This window comes from Lissotriton vulgaris, chromosome 3_1 (genome assembly GCF_964263255.1).
Source record: "Lissotriton vulgaris chromosome 3_1, aLisVul1.2, whole genome shotgun sequence".
Classification (NCBI taxonomy): Eukaryota; Metazoa; Chordata; class Amphibia; order Caudata; family Salamandridae; genus Lissotriton; species Lissotriton vulgaris.
This window is the reverse complement of record NC_141689.1, coordinates 72,268,704-72,282,446: the sequence shown is the minus strand read 5'-3', so window position 1 is coordinate 72,282,446 and position 13,743 is coordinate 72,268,704.

Sequence of the window (13,743 nt, the reverse complement as noted above, 5' to 3'; positions counted from 1 at the left end):
GTGGGGGCATTCCTGGTGCAGGATCGCGACGCTGTGTGCGATCCTGCACCAGGAATGCCCTGCATTGGGACATCAGGGGAGAGGAAACACTGTTTCCTCCCCCCTGATGCCTCAAGGCACCGAGAAACGCCCCCCCGCCCCACCGGAGACCAAACACCTATCTTCGTCCTGGACGCGCTGGAAAGAAATGGATTCCAGTGCCAATAATGAAATGAATACAACTTGTAAAAAGCTATGAAAACACCAGTGCCTCCAACACTCCCATCCCAGCCAAACACAAAATGGCCTTTCTATCTCCACCATTATCTCATATCGTATGTGAGATCCATTCCTCATGACCACTCACAATCGCAACCATATTCTAACCTGATCCAAATTACCCCTCTTCCTCTCAGTCAAGCTGAGCACATACTCAGAGTTCCGCCCTTGATTGCATATTTCATAATTGCCGCTCTGCAGTCAACCACTGCCTCAAGATCTCAGACACAGTAATCGGCTACAACATCAACATCCTGGTCCTCACCGAAACCTGGTTGAACTATATTACATACAGTGTTATTTCACTCATGCCCCCCCCCCACTGTATTCCGAGAAGTGATTGGAAGGCAAACAAGGTGAGGGCTTAGCAGTCATATACAGAAACTCTTTGAGCTGCAAGCTACTCCCCAATACCTTCTTTCAATCCTTCAAGTGTTTTTCGCTGGAAATCATCGCTCAAGCTACTTCTGACCTCATTTTGAACATAATTTACCACCTTCTGGTCAAGGAAACACCTTCACTGAAGAGAACAATGAACTCTTCACAGCACAGTTATTCAGCTCAGACAACATTATCTTTCAAGATGACTTTTTTTTCTGGAGTTTTATATAGCGCGAACTCAACCCGAAGGTATCAAAGTGCTTTTCATGAGCACCAGTTACGTTGCTGATGGATGAAAAGTCGTAAATAAACATAGATATATGTTGTAGATTAAAGTCAGGTTTATTCTTAACACCCTCACCATCAGCTGTCAAGCAGTAACTGAATACATAAGAATGCTCTTCATCTTAGCATTCTAGGTTCCATGAAACCTACCTAAGATAGACATAGAGAGCATACTACACATCCTCTTTCTTATATTAAGATTATACGTGCAGATGTAATACAAATGAAACACAAAATAAGCAAACATCAGAATCACATTTCAGCACAAAATATTGAAATAGAAATAAACCCATAAGTGAATGAGGAAACGTTTTAAGAGGTGTAATCACTGAGATAAGTTGGCACCTTCCTAACACGTGAACTTGTTCTTCTAGAAGATACCACTGTGCCACTAGTAGAGATGGTCCGACTGGCACAAACATCCATATCAGGATTGCATTTCTTTACAATTGCAACACGATTCAAATTCCATATTTTACCATTTTCCAACTTCACAGAATTATTGAAACATTTGATAACTTTCATGGGACAAGAGTATTTGGACCAGGACAAAGAACCAACAGGAGCCCTGACCTTAACTTCATCCCCAACTTCAACTCGTCCGTCTTGTACCCTTTTTCTTTCATCAAAACACTTCTTATTTTTCAAACGTTGTTCTATCTCTCTCACTCTCCATTCACCAATACTATTATCTTTTACCCCTTTTCCCCAGCACATCCAAGCCGGACTCAAACTGGTATTGGGAGTTCTTCCTTTAAACAGCTCAAATGGAGTTTTCTTGGTTGTCATCTGTGGTGAAAACCTATGCGCCAAAATACATTTCTGCAATTCAACCTTCCAATCTAACCCATTAACTCTTGAAAGCTGAAAGTTCTCCTTTATCACCCTATTAAATCTTTCCACAGTCCCATTCGTCTCTGGGTGATAAACAGAAGATCTTTTATGTCTAATACCACAAGACAACAAAAAATCAGCCATCATACCAGAGCAAAACTGAGGACCATTATCACATTCATTTTTGTTAGGCACTGGGAGATTATGTGATTTGGCCATAATCACAAGATATTTGTTGAGATTCCCTGCTGAGACTCGAACCCAGTTCCCCAGCTTCGAGGTCAACCGCTCTAGCCATTTGGCCGGATCCTCTCTTCATCCTCCATTGAGGTTCAGAAGGAAATAAACCAGTGGACAACTTTGCTGAACACGACAACCTCAACCAACACCACTTTCAAACTGATCATCTCCAAAACACCTCCACTATCGACCAGTGATCCCATTCCAGTTGATTGGTCTGACCACCTGCAGATTCCCTTCACAGTGTCTTTCTCAAACAAGAAAACCCTTGGACAACCGAAGAAGTAAAAATCTGGTTCAGAGACACCAGTAACATTGATACTAAAACCATGGCTAACCTAGCCTTATCAAACCTCATTTCGATAGTTCCTCAACTCGACAAGTCCACAGACAGTTTCAAATCCTGAATGGACTCTTTAATTAGCAATGTGCACCCATCAAGAGCAAATACAGTACACCCAAACCCTCTTGTCCCTGGTACTCAAAAGCCCTCAACGAAGAAAAGATAAATATCAGAAGGTTGGGGAAAGAATGGTGACGAGCACCCTCACCATTAGGTCAAACAGAGTGATGTGCTGCGAGCCAAAACTATGAAGACCACATCTTTAGAACCAAAGCATCACATATCAGATCCCTCCCGAAGATGGCCAAGTACAAACAAAATTAATCATGCCAACAGAGACAATTAATCAATCTAACAACCCTCCCTCCAACCCCCTATTTAAGGCACCTGATACCCTATGCAATAACTTTACAGAGTCCTTTGACAAAAAGGTCAAAAACATCTCTCTTCCAGTCGAACTCAAAAATGTTGTCAAGGAGAAGCTGACTTGCTAGACGTCACAACCATGGTCCTCTTTCTCCCCAATCTCAGAGGTAGATCTACTCTACTCTATCCAAGATTAAACAAATCCCTAGCTAAACTGCTTCTCCCTATTTGGACAACCCTGGTTAACTCACTCCTGGATCAAGTCTCATTCCCTGACTGTCTGAAAGGGTGCCAGAATTCTCCTCTCCTAAAAAAAAAAGAAAAACCCAGACGGCTTTAACAACTTCCCCCTAGGCAAGGTGATTGAAAGTTGCTTAGCCTTACAACTCTCATCACACATCTAGGACAACAACCTCCTTGAGTCTCTTCAATCCAGATGAGTTAGGGCCACAGCACTGACACCAGAATTCTGCAGATAGTGGATGACGCCCTTAGCATCCTCAAAACTGGTAACTCCTGTCTACTTGTACCCTTCAACCTCCCCGCTTTGTTTGGCATAGTCGGACACCAGGCTTTGTTAGACAATCTGGGCATAATGACGACTTTTGGTGGAGCGGTGGTGCAGAGGTGCCAACTGCCACACCACCACTCCACCGAAGGTCGCTGCCGCCTGCCCGCAAGATTACGACCAATTTTGAGGTCTGGCGGGTGGGCGGCATTGCGGTCCAGCTGCAGTGCATCTTTCAAAGGCGGCGGTGTCTTTGAAAGAGGCACCTCAAAGAGAGCGCCACACAGGGTTCCTGCACAGCATGGACTCGAATGTGTCACTCTGCATGCATCCCCTGGCTGAGGGAGTACAGGGGGCCCTCTAGGACCCCAGTTCAAGTTCAAGTTCAGGCATTTGTATAGCGCACTACTCACCCAGAGGGTCTCAAGGTGCTAGGGGAAGGGGTTCACTTATTTGTCGAATAGCCAGGTTTTCAGTTCTTTTCTGAAGGAGGTGTGGTTCTGATTAAGGCGGAGGTGGGTGGGGAGTGAGTTCCAGGTCTTGGCAGCCAGGAAGGAGAAGGATCTGCCACCCATGGTGGATTTCCGGATGCGCGGGACTGCGGCGAGGGCTTGATTGGACGATCTTAGTTGGCGGGTGGGTTTGTAGAAGGACAATCGAGTGTTGAGGCATTCGGGTCCTAGATTGTAGAGGGCCTTGTGTGCGTGGGTGAGAAGGCGGAAGGTAATTCTTTTGTTGACGGGAAGCCAGTGGAGGTCTTTTAGATGTCCGGTGATGTGATCTTGGCGCGGGATGTCTAATATGAGTCTCGCTGACGCGTTTTGGATGCGCTGGAGTTTTTTCTGTAATTTTGTTGTGATTCCGGCGTAAAGTGTGTTACCATAATCCAGTCGACTCGTGACCAGTGCGTGGGTGACAGTCTTTCTTGTCTCGAGGGGGATCCAGCGGAAGATCTTTTTGTGGATGCGAAGTACGTTGAAGCAGGAGGACGAGACGGCGTTGACTTGTCTGGACATCGAGAGAGAGGAGTCTAGGATGAAGTCAAGGTTACGTGCATGGTCTGTGGGTGTGGGTGCTGTGCCCAGAGCTGAAGGCCACCAAGATTCGTCCCAAGCTGAGGGTGAAGAACCTAGGATGAGCACCTCCGTTTTGTCTGAGTTGAGTTTTAGGCGGCTCGGTTTCATCCATTCGGCTACTTCTTTCATGCCTTTGTGAAGATTGGTTTTGGCACTGTTGGGGTCTTTGGTGAGGGAAAGGATTAGCTGGGTGTCGTCGGCGTAAGAGATGATGTTGAGGTTGTGTTGATGCGCAATGGAGGCGAGAGGACTCATGTAGACGTTGAAGAGGGTGGGACTGAGTGAGGATCCTTGAGGTACACCGCAGATGACTTCGGTGGCCTCTGAGTAGAATGGGGGAAGTCGGGCTCTTTGAGTTCTCCCAGCGAGGAATGAGATGATCCAGTCCAAGGCTTTTCCTTGTATGCCGATGTTGCTGAGTCGATGTATAAGGGTGCTGTGGCAGACAGTGTCGAAAGCGGCGGAAAGGTCGAGTAGGATGAGGGCCACTGTTTCTCCGTTGTCCAGGAGTGCTCGGGTGTCGTCGGTCGCTGCAATGAGGGCGGTTTCGGTGCTGTGTTTGGCTCGAAACCCGGATTGAGATGGATCAAGAGAGTTGTTGGATTCAAGGAAGGTGGAGAGCTGGCTGTTGACGGCTTTCTCAATGACTTTGGCCGGGAAAGGGAGGAGGGATATGGGTCGGTAGTTTTTCAGTTCTGAGGGGTCCGCTGTGGGTTTCTTCAGAAGGGCGCTGAGTTCGGCGTGTTTCCAGCTTTCTGGAAAGGTGGCAGAGTTGAAAGAGCAGTTGATGACATCGCGGAGTTGGGGTGCGATGATGGAGTCAGCTTTGTTGAAGATGTGGTGGGGACAGGGGTCAGAAGGCGAGCCAGAGTGGATTGAGTTCATGAGGTGAATGTTGTCTTCAGTGGTGATTGGGTTCCAGGCGCTGAGGATGTTAGTTGGAGGAGTAGGATCTGAAGGGGGTGGGGCGGGTTGATCGCTGGGAGAATTCTCGAAGCTGTTGTGGATGTCGGCAATTTTGTTGTAGAAGAAGGAGGATAGCGCATTGCAGAGGTCTTGGGAGGGGGTGATGTCGTTAGTTGTTGCGGTGGGGTTGGTGAATTCTTTGACGATATTGAAGAGTTCCTTGCTGTTACGAGTGTTGTTGTCAAGACTATCCTTGAGTGCTGATTTCTTGGCGGATCGAATCAGTTGGTGGTGTTTGCGGGTGGCTGTCTTGAGGGAGGCCATGTTGTCTGAGGTTGGGTTTTTTCTCCAATTCTTCTCTATGGTGCGGCATAGCTTCTTGGATTTTTTAAGGTCGTCATTGAACCAGGGAGCCTTTTTGCTGGCTGATTTCATCTGGTGCTTATTCAGTGGTGCTAATTCGTCCGCACTGAGGGTAATCCAATGCCTGAGGTTGGTGGCCGCTTGGTCTGGCTCCATAGAGAGGGTGGGAGGGTTTTGGCTGAGTGATGTGAGGAGTTGGTCGGTGGTGATTTTGTTCCAGTTTCTCAGAGGAATAGGTTGAGGACGGTTGTGGGTCAGGGTGGTTTTGTAGCTGAAGTGAACACAACTGTGATCCGTCCAGTGGAGAGCTGTAGTGCGATCGAAGGAGATGTGCTTGCTGGAGGTGAAGATAGGGTCGAGCGTGTGTCCGGCTGTGTGAGTGGGGGTGTCAACAAGTTGTTTGAGTCCGAGATTGGCCAGGTTGTCCAGAAGGGTGGTGGTGTTGTTGTCGTGTTTGTTTTCAAGGTGGTAGTTGAGGTCTCCTAGAAGAATGTAGTTTTCGGAGGCGAGGGTGTGTGGGCTGACGAAGTCCGTGATGTCATCGCTGAATTGAGTGCGGGTGCCTGGAGGCCTGTAAATGAGGGTGCCTCTAAGTGTGGTCCTGGGGTCGGTGTGGATCTGGAAGTGGAGATGTTCGGCGGTTGCAAGATTGTCGTCGGAGCTGGTTGTGATTTTGATGGTGTTTCTGTGGACGATGGCGATGCCTCCTCCTGTTTGATTGGTGCGGTCTTTTCGGATAATTTTGTAAGCGTCCGGTATGGCTATGGCGATGTCGGGAGCAGATGATGTGTTCATCCATGTTTCAGTAAGGAAGGCGATGTCAGGTGACGCAGTGTCGATTAGGTCCCAGAGTTCTGTTGCGTGTCTGTGGACCGAGCGGGTGTTGAGCAGGATGCAATTTAGGCGATTAGAGTCGGAGTTGTGTTTGGAGGATGTGGATTTGGTGAGGGTCCTGAAGCAGTTGAACTTGCAGGAGAGGCAGGCGAATGGGCCGTGGGTACATCCTGGAGTGGCTTCGCAGCATTGTGGTGTGCGTCCGGGGTTGAGGGCGAGGAGAGTTGCGGCATCATATGTGAATCTAGTGGATTGGGTGCGGCGGGGACCAGGGGGTCTGGCGCTGGGCGCGGTCCAGGCGCGGACGGGCGTAGACGGGCTTACCTTTAGCGCACCTTCGGCGCGACCGCAGCGCGTGGACGCTGCACGTAGGTCCATCTGTCCATAAATGGATGGGGGGGCAGAGCGTGGGAGGGTCAGCTGGGAGGCGGGAGCGGGGAGGAGACCCGGGGACAAGGTAAACACCAACAACAACAGCAAAATGGCGGTAGGGTAGCGCGAGCTAAAGCAGGGGCACAGTCGTCCTTCAAAATGCCTAAATACAGTACACGCGCAATTAAATAAATATTCTTACCGCTATGCAGGAGCACTGAGCACAAATTAATAAATTAATCAAATCTAACGATACCAGGCGCTATGCAGGAGCACTGAGCACAAACGATACCAGGCGCTATGAAATCTCCGAGGCACTTTCTCTGGACAGGCAGGGCTCGAGGAGGAGCGAGTGGGAGCGACCGCTGGGTGCAAGATCCAGACGGTCACAGAGGCAGAGGAGGACGGGGCCTGCAGAGCGATACTAGTGTGTGGGAGGGTCAGCTGGGAGGCGGGAGCGGGGAGGAGACACGGGGACAAGGTAAACACCAACAACAACAGCAAAATGGCGGTAGGGTAGCGCGAGCCAAAGCAGGGGCACAGTCGTCCTTCAAAATGCCTAAATACAGTACACGCGCAATTAAATAAATAATGTTACCGCTATGTTTCAGCACCACCAGCCCTTTCATGGAGGAAGGACCTCCATGAAAACACTGGCGGTCCTGAAACTTGTAATATGCATGTCAGTGCTGTAGCAGCACCACCTGCAAATTACATAGCCCCTGACTGCTGCACCACTGCCAGGGAACAGTGGTTCCCTGGCGGAACCGGTAGTCCAATGACAATCTGACTGTCCAAGTCGTAATATAGCAATCGGACAGCCGGTGGGGCAGTGACTGGACCACTACCGCCACTCCACCACTGCTCTGATGGTCCTCAAACCGATAGACTCAAAAGCAGGGGGGGCCGCTCGCAGCAGTTCTTGCCACACCGTTTGTTTCCCTACCTTGCCGGGACATTGAGTGCGAATTTCCCTGACTTGGCTGACTGGAATTATAGCCTGTGAAGGACCCTGATCACAGGACACAGCGCGGGACGCCGGGACTGCGAGGACCAGCATACCTTGTACCATCCACAGCTGGTGCCTCTTCCCGTGCAATCCCCACCCTTCTTTGTGTATTTAAATCACGTTCCTACTGCGCATCGCGGGACGCACGCGGGACAAAGCTCCGGGCTAAGCCCGGGCAAAGGGCGGGCCGTCTGAGGCCGTCCAAGGACGTTTAAGGCCGGGCTGGGCTACCCCTCTAACATCTTGGTGTTTGCTACCATCATCTAGACATTTAGAATCTGTATCTATTCACTGTCTAGAACATGTAATAACTCGTCATTGTGTGTTATCTACTGCAAACTGTTGGCAGGCACTAGCTGTAAGTAACTATGTCCTCACGGGCTGGAAAAAATTATAATATCAATCTTGCCACTTCAAATGGGGTGGCTACTGGAACTCTCGACCATTTTTTCAAGAGAGTTTCTAACGTACTCGAGAAGGAAATCGCTGATGTGGAGAAGCGTCTTTCTCTGGACTTAATAACGGGGAAGCGATCTTCTTTAGGGTAAATAGGGACTGTTGCTTCCCCGGTGTCTACAAACCATATAGTGGAGGAAATTAGGTTGGTGGATGTAGAGGATGCTGAGGGTATCGGAGAAGAGCTGGATGGTTCTAATAGTGTTCCATCTCTGCTGAGTCTGTCTACCAGTAGTAATAATGCTGATCTATCGAACTCTCCGAGGCTACCTACCCCATCTCCCTCCAACATGAGTCAGAGGACACCACCTAAGATTAAAATTGCCAAAAAAAGAGGGGGGGTCCTTTAAAAACTCGGCAAGCTAAAGTACAAAAGAGGAACTCGACCTCGATAGTGTCAGACCCTGCTCAACCGCTAATCCCTCCTAGGGCTCCTTTAATATCCACTTATCGCCCATACTGTCTTACTGATGAGGGCGGCCTCTTGGGAAAAATTGAAATCCTAGTGAAATCCCTGATGCTGCCTCTCCTAGAGAGAACTAGGATGATCAATACACAGCTAGACCTGATCGACAAAAAGTTGGAGGGAATACGCTCTTATCAGCCGATCTGGCAAAGGGTCTGATCAGTATAAATCCTCTAGCAAACTCTGTAAACTGGTTGCCGCCCACGAAACAATGTCCTCCCTGTCCTACTGTCCCCATAAATGTCAATCACGTAGGAATAAAACCAATTCGTAAATCCCTCAAAAAAGCACAGACGTCTTCTGCACCGCAGAAGACGACTGCACCTAAAGTACCACCAAAACGAAAGGAGAGCTGTCAAGGGGGGGATAAAACGAATTCGGGGGAAAAAATGGAACTCCCACAAAGTAAGGTTGATAAGAAAAATGGGGCAAAGGTCCCACAAAATATATACAGACAATCAAATAAAAGAGTAGACCTACCGCAGAATCTGCCCCTTATGTTGTCATTATGGCAGGAGTCCCTGAGCTCCCTCTGGGTACTAAGGAAGATCATCGAGCCTTAAGAAATAAAGTAGTATATTGGTTGTGTAACAATAGACCTTTGCCCGCCCACATTAATGGAGAAATCCTAAGTGTTAGGCGTGCAATCTAGGTCGGTTCACGTCCAAAAGAGAGGAAGGGGGATATAATTATTATCAATTTTAAAGACCATAGAGCTGTGAGGCATATTGGGGACTGGTATGATGCGAGAGGTACTGATTCCATCTCTACACATTATCTGAGTTATTTTTACCCGCAGATGTCAGCCCCCTATCCCAAGGAATGTTTATTAGGAATGCAGTCCTTAAAAAGGCCCGGATCAGAATATCATGGACGTAATCAAACACTTTTTACCCACCCACAAAGATTTATTGACTCCTACCCCAGACTGACTTACCTTGCAAACGTAAGCTCGAACTTCGAAAATAACTACTTGTTGGGTAATAGAGGTGGTGTATTAAGCGCCTATAACATACCAACCCACAACCGGTTCGACTTACTTTCGGGTCTTGAAATTGTGGACTGACTCGACAAGGATACTCCTCCTAATAACATGTTAGGAACACAGTCGAATCCTGATATAATTAATAAGAATTCAGAAGAGCAGAGGCTGTTGCAGGGTAAGGTAGACATTAACCTAATAGAAACTACGTCTATAGAGACTAATAGCCTTAATAAAGGGGAAGGCTATAAGAGAAATAGCAACCTCGAACAAAAGATGGGGGAAAATTGCGGTGAACCTAGTTCCCCGACACGTAGAAGGGAATCGGGCAATGTGTTCCTGGGCGAGCCTGCAGGGACTTAGAATAGGGAATCCTGCAGTTTTCTGTTTTGGAACGTGGCAGGTCTGAAACAGAAAACTAAAACCCCCTCCTGGGAAAGTGTTATAAATAGTTTCGATATCTTGGCTTTGCAAGAAACTTGGTCAACTGACCCAGTACATATAAATGGTTATAAAAGCTTTTTCACTCCGGCAGTGGGGGGCACACATGGGAGAGCAAAGGGCGGGCTGATTATGTACCTCACCAATCAGCTCAAGTATGAGCGGGTACGCTTTTCATCAAAGTGTAGCCACTACCAGACAGTAACGATAGATAGCAGGAAGGCAGCTAGTTTTATTGTCATAAACTTTTATAACAATATCCCGAATAAAGATATTCTCAGCACTTTAAAAATGCTAAATGATGATATAAAACATGAGATAGATAGTAATGAAAGTGAAGTAACAATTCTTTGGGGGGGGGGGGGGGGGGTTTAATTGTCCACTTTGCAAAAAAGGGCAACAAGGGATCTGTAGTTTAATGTTAGAGCAGGACATTAACCTTACACATTTTGACCACTCCATGATCGGGACCTACTAAATGAAATACTGTTCACCTATGATTTGGGATATGTAAATGAAATTGCCCAAAAACCATCTAATTTTCTCCCGACCTTTATTGGCAGAGGAGCACTGACTGCTATTGACTTCATTATTTCTTCAAATACTTATGGCCGTAAGATTAAGAGGCTCAAGACCCTAGACTTGCCTCTGAGCGATCATCGGCCGCAAATAATGGAGATTGAAAACCCATTTTGGGAGCAGCATAATGATGGGTCCCTTACGCGCGCACTCCCAGATGTGATGCTTGGGAGGCAAAATGGCTATACACTTAAATGGAGTAAGTTGGTCCCAGAGAAATTCTTAGGCAAACTGTTGAAAAATTGTTTAGATAGCTTCATGATTTGCCTGGGTGAACACTCTGACAGTGAGCGGATAATAGAACATTTTAACATTATAGCATCTTCTATTAGAGATAGTTTGTGGGTGGAGTCAAAGAAACGGGCCAAGGCAACAGGAGATGGTTTGACAGCGCATGTACAAAGGCACTTACTGACCTGAAATACGCCATTCATAGGATACCTCGAGACCCTTTATTAATAAGAGGATCAAGGAAAGCATACAACGAGGCATTAAAAAATAGGAAAAAGGCTATAAAAAGGGAGGCCTGGGAAGTCCTATGTGCAGCATCACAGTCTAAAGATACATCTGCGTTTTGGAGGGCCGTAAACGCCCCCTTTCTGTACGATAATACCAAAGCGTGCATGGAAATTGCAATCGCGGAGGACGATTGGGTCGAATATTTCTCAAATCTTTATAGCTGCCTAGATCAAACATCCAAAATAGGCTTTGACACACTGTGTGACGAAGGGGCACGGGCCCAGAAGCTGGTGGTTATTCTGGATGAAGTTATGATGAGTCTGAGAGCAACAAAGGGGGGAAAGGCTGCAGGCCCAGATGGGATCCCAGCAGATTTGTTCAAAGCAAACAGTGAGATCTGGGGCCCCATGCTGGAACAGCTTTTTAATGCTGCGCTAGCGAGGGGATTAAATCCTTCATGGTTCACCTCGGTCATTGTCCCAATATACAAGAAGGGAGATAGACAAAATTGTGCTTGCTATAGGCCAATCTCCCTTCTAGATTCATCTATAAAGATCCTTGGCAGAGTCATCCTAGTTAGACTCCAAAATTGGGCCGAGGATAATGGGATAATAAGTGACTTGCAATTTGGATTTCAGAAGGGTATAGGAACAATTGAACAGGGTTTAAATTTATTTATTCTTCATCAAAAATATACCAGGGTAAAGGGTGAATGCCTATACCTGACGTTTGTCGATCTTACCTCGGCATTTGATTGTTATTATTGTTATTGTGAAATTTATAACGCGCTCAGTTACCCAGGGGCATCCCGGCGCTGGACACAGCGAAGGAAAAAGACTCAAACTCAGACACTCAGCGATTGTGTGTCGACATAGTAAACTATGGGCAATATTAGAAAGGTTGGGCGTGGAAGACCCTATTATTTGCTTTTTAAGGGAATTGTATTTAGGGGCCACGGCATCGGTTCGTTATGGAAAGGGGGCTGAATGTACCAGATCATTCGGCATTGGACGTGGGGTACACCAGGGATGCGTCCTGGCTCCATTTTTATTTTTGGTCTACATAAATGGACTTGAGCTTCGTCTGTTGCAAGAGTGCAGGGATATGCGCAGGGTTGGCAAAAGATCTATCCCTGCACTCTTGTATGCGGATGATGCAGTCTTAATGGCCCGGACCCCCCTGGCCCTACAGAACCGGATAACCTCCTTTGATAAGTTCATGTTGAGTATGGACCTAAAAATTAACTGTAGTAAAACCTTCTCCATGAACTGTGGTACACGAACTAGGAAACAAATGAAAACGATGTCCATAAATAATATTCCCCTGGAAAATACCTCCACTTTCCCTTACCTGGGCATCCTGTTTCATGAGACTGGCTCTTGGACAAGTGCTGTAAAGGCTAGAACTCTCTTGTTTTCAAAAACAATAATGGCCTTAAAGAATTTTATAAAGAAGTTGGGTAAGAAACCAATAAGAGAAGTCTTAACTATTTATAATGCTACGTGTCTATCAGTGGCTCTGTATGGATCTGGACTTTGGGGGTATACTAACATAAAATCAATTCAAATAGCCGAAAATAAGTTCATGAGCCATATTCTGACAATACCAGAAAGTGTTGCGACCTACATCTGCCACATCGAACTTGGGCAACCGTACATTACAGATCTAATCAGAACTCTGCCCATTCTTTTGTGGCATAGGGTATGGACAACAAATGAGTGTACCGTGAACCGGGCTATTTTGTGGGACGTCTTAAAACTAGAAAATGTGAGTAGATTCAAATGGCTAGATTATGTTAAATGCTTTTTAATAGAAATCGATTGCCAACAATACTATGATGATCCTCTCACAATGGTTAATATAGCCAGAAAGTTGTTGAAAAAAATGTGTATGGGACATCTCGAGGAGAAAAGAATGTTAGAGGAAGTAAAGAAAAAGACGGTCACCTCGCATCAGCTGTTATTAACTGGTGATAAATTACAGCCGTATTTAACTCTGCCTATGTCCAATTATGATAGATTCCTCTTGACACGTTTCAGATTAAATATTGTTTTTAGACTTTTGAATTTCCCAGAAATGAATTTGTGGTTGCGTGATTTGCCTATGTGCCCATGTGATGAATCCTCGTCCCAATCTGACATCCATGTTTTATTTATTTGTAAATTGTATACTTTACCACGTGGGAAACTTATTATCCCAATTCTCAAAGAAATGAACTTAAATAGATGTCGCCCAGCATTTTTAGAGTTGCAAAGAATGGACACAGTTTTAGTTGTTGCAGTACTCTCAGAATTTTTTAGACATGTTTTTAAATTGCGGAAATCAATTGGTATGGATGAATTTTAACTGCCTCCTTTTTACATTTCTGTGTAAATGAAATTTCATGTTGTTGCTTTTATGGTTATTACTTATTAACCGAATAAAGTACTTTTTGAACTTTGAACTTTGACTCATAACTAGGCCCTATGACACATCATATGGGTATTGATGATGTTGTCTTGAAGTGGTTCACCTCACACCTAATAAACCCCTCATAGCTGGTAAAAATTTTAAGTGCCATTTCAGATCCAGGTAGCCTGCTATGA